We start from the raw sequence: 4,409 nt of genomic DNA on the forward strand, positions 1-4,409 counted from the left end.
TTTCACAATTTTGATATAAGAGTTTAATAAATTACTTCCAGCAGGATTGCTATCTATAAAGGAAATTCAAACTGGGTAACATTACGAAAGCTGTACTTTTCAAATAACTGTGTGTGTTTGCTTGCTTGAGTATACATGCACAGGCATATGCTTAAGAGTGAAAACATAAATGTATGATTTTTTAATATACAATATTACCATCTCTATTGTTCCTGTTTATTTATGTTTTAGTTTGTCCTTTACTTTGTAGGGATGAATTTTAATTTATTCTTGTTGGTAATCTTTATTTTTAAAACTTGCAACTCCCTCAGAACTTCAAAAATTGAAGGTTTTCTAGCAATCTAAATTTAACTATTTTGTTTAAAGATGTTCAGCTTCTTTTGAAAAGTAGTGCTACCAAATTATTTACAGAATTTTCATTAATACTAAGGGATATTTATGTTTATTTACAAAGTACGGAAACAAATTTAGGACATTTCTAAAAATTTACTTGATGCAGAGAAGCATAGGCAAGAAAACATACAGCCATGCTGAGTTTTTTTTTTCTTTTTTTTAGGGAAGGGGACATTTAACATAGACTTCATCACAAAAAAAGGTTCAGTTCAGTCATTATATGACATATGAAAATATTTATAAATTCTGATAATTAGATTTCTATTTTAATTAGGACACTATCAAAATTTAATTAAATAAAATTATACATGCTCCATAACTAATCTCCAGTACATTTCTGCTTCATAAGTTTCTTAATTTGGTAATGGCCTATAGAAACTTTCTAGTTAACAACACAGAGAAGAACTTAGGCACAGTAATCCAGTGGTCTTCCTGAGTTAAAGAGATGGATATGGGATTCCAAGAGAGCCAAGGTGAAAAGAGTTTGCAGTGCAGAGTACCGAAAGGTAGAGAGCTACAAAGAGGGAGAATTCCAGAGATTTGCAGAGTCTCACTTGAGAATCAACTGAGTACAGATTAGCACACGAATTTGAGAAAACTACAAAAAGATGGGGAAAGCACCATTTGAAAATATTAGAGAAAACAACCCTAGAGTTCACACAACGTGACGATATTTCAGCTCCCATCACAGTAAAAACTTCACAATCCATAAGGCATTAGCTAGAGCACTCAGGTCTTTGTCTCAGTAGAAGGCAAAATAGTCAAAGACTAAATGCTACACTGGTTCTCCTTCTCCCTAAAAAAGCTTAAAAGGAATACTCAAATAATAAAACTGTTTTCAAGTAATTTAACTGCAAACCAGAACAAATATCCAGTACCCACCAAGCAAAATTAATAGTGTTGGAAAGTAAAAATTTGCCAGGCACATAGGGAAGAAGGAAAATATGTCCAATAATGAGGAGAAAAATCAGACAACTGAATGTAAACCAGAAATGGCATGGATGATATAATTAGTAGATAAAGATATTAAAAGATAAACATGTTAAGTAGACATATAGAAGATTTGTTTTAAAAACTTCTAAAGATGAAGACTACAATGTTTGAGATTAAAGAAAAAAACATTGCACGGGATTAATGGTAGATTAGATTTTAAAGCCTCACTTTCAACAATGAACACACCATCATGACAGAAATTCAATAAGGCAACAGTGACTTGAACAACACTACAGAACAAATGGACCTAACAGATATATACAGACTATTACACCCAACAGTAACAAAATCCACATTCTTCTCAGGTGCACACGGAACATTCTCCAGGATAAATTGTATGTCAGTCTATAAAATAAAATTTAACAAATTTAAGAATACTAAAATCATATCAAATATCTTTTCCTGCCACAATGAAACTGGAAATCAATAATAGGAGGAAAATTGGAAAATTCACAAATGTGTGGAAATTAACATACTCTGAATAACCAATGGGTCAAAGAAGAAATCAAAAGAGAAAGAAAAAAATATCTTGAAACAAATGGAAATGGAAACACAATATACCAAAACTTACAGATGCAAAAGCACTTTTAAGAGGGAAGTTTATATTAATAAATGCTTACATTTGTAATGTCTCCTCTTTCATTTATAATTTTATTTATTTGAGTCTTTTCTTTTTTGTCTCAAGATAAGCTAAGTCTCTAAAGATTTGTAAATTTTATCTTTTTAAAAAATCAGCTCTTACTTTTATTGAACTTTTCTCTTGTTTTTCTAGTCTCTATTTCATTATCTCTGCTCTGATCTTTATTATTTCCTTCCTATACTAACTTTGCACTTATTTTGTTCTTTTTCTAGTTCTTTGATTTTTAAAATTAGGTTGTTTGAGATCTTGTATACAAATGGCTAGCACATATGAAAAGGTGCTTAGAATCACTAATCATCATAGAAGTGCAAATTAAAACCATAATGTCATATTTACCTTACACCTGTTAGAATGGCCATTGCCTCCCATCCAAGTACTAACCAGGCCCAATCCTGCTTAGCTTCTGAGATCAGACGAGATCAGGTGCGTTGAGGGTGGTATGGCCATAGACAGATCGGCCATTGCCAAAAAGACAAAAGATAAGTGTCAGTGAGGGTTTGGAACAAAGGGAACTCTGGTGCACTGTGGGTGGGAATGTAAATTTGTACAGCCATAATGGAAAACAGTATGAAGGTTCCTTATAAAATAAAACTACTATATGATCCAGCAATCCTACTCTGGGTATATATCCAAAGGAAATGAAATCAGTATCCCAAAGAGATACTGTACTCCCATGAAATTGCAGTGTTATTCAAAATAGCCAAGATATGCAAACAACATTAAGTGTCCATTGACAAATAAATGTATAAATAATATGTGATTGATATATACATGTATTATGTACCTATACATAAAGATTAAATTTTAATCTTTTTCTTGTGCATTTGTTTAACTTCAGACTGATCACTGGCTTTTTTTTTTTTTTTTTTTTTTTTTTTTTTTTTTTTTTATGACAGGATTTCACTGTATTATCCGGGGTAGAGTACATCATTGTAGCTCACTGCAACCTTCAACTCCCAGCCTCAAATGATTCTTCTGTCTCAAACTCCCAAGTAGCTGGCACTACAGGCACACATCACCATACCAGGCTAATTTTTCTATTTTTTGTGATGATGGGGTCTCGCTGTGTTGCCCAGGCTGGTCTGGCCTCAGGTGATCCTCCCATCTCATCCTATCAAAATGCTAGGATTACAGGGGTGAGCCACCACATCTGGCCTTATTTAGCCTTTAAAAAGAAAGAAACTTGTCATTTGTGACAACATGAATGAACCATTATGCTAAGGGAAAGCAATAAGAAACAAGAAAACTAATAATGTATCATCTCATATGTGGAATCTTAAATAGTCAAATTTTAAAAGCTAAAGTACAATGGTAGTATCAGGGACTGGCAGGTAAGGAGAAAGAAAATGCTAATCAAACAGTATAAAGTTTCAATATGCAAGATTAATAAATTCTTGAAATCCAATGTACAACATGGTGACGATATTACAATACACTACTGTATACTTGAAATTTGCTAAGGGAATTAGATCTTAATTGTTCTCACAAAGAAATAAATTATAATTATGTGAGATTATGGATACATTAATTAGGTTGATTATAGTGAATGTTTCACAGTATATGTATACATCAAGGCATCATGTTATACACCTTAAATACACATAACTTTTATTTGCCAATAATACCTCAATAAATGCAAAAAAAAAAAAATCCCCCAAGGAAAACTCTAGGCCCAAAGGGCTTCACTGGAGAATTCGACAAAACTTTTCAGGACAAAAAGCCATTTTTCCCATAAACTTTTTCAAAACTGAAAAGGAAGAAATACTTTCCAACTCATTCTATGTCCTCACTATTACCCTGTTAGGAAAATAGGGAAAGACATTATAAGAAAATAAAATTACAGGCCAATATTCCTCATAAATATAAATGCAATAATTCTTCAGAACATGTTAGCAAATCAAATTCAAATATATGTGGAAAAAGTAATAATAATACATGACAACCAAGTGGAGTTTACCCTAGGAATGCAAGGTTGGCACAACATTCAAAAATCAATCAATGTAATTCACTATACTAACAAATGAGAAAAGGATATTCATATGATCATCTCAATATTTGCAGAGAAAGCATTTAACACAATCCAATATCCATTCATGATAAAATCTCTCAGCAAACAAGGACTGTAGAGAAATTCCTCATCTTGTTAAGGAGTAACTACTGAAAACCCATAGTAAACATCATAATTAATGGTAAAGACTGACTACTTTCCCTAGGATAAGTAACAAATCAAGTATATCAGCGCATATTATTTCTATTCAACATTTAGGGTGGAGATTCTAGCCAGCGTAATATAGCAAGAAAAGAAATAAAAGGCATACATATTGGAAAGAAAGAAGTTAAAGTGTCTCTAAACTCAGATGACATAATTATCTATCCAGGAAAT

Source organism: Eulemur rufifrons, chromosome 6, assembly GCF_041146395.1.
Source record: "Eulemur rufifrons isolate Redbay chromosome 6, OSU_ERuf_1, whole genome shotgun sequence".
NCBI lineage: Eukaryota > Metazoa > Chordata > Mammalia > Primates > Lemuridae > Eulemur > Eulemur rufifrons.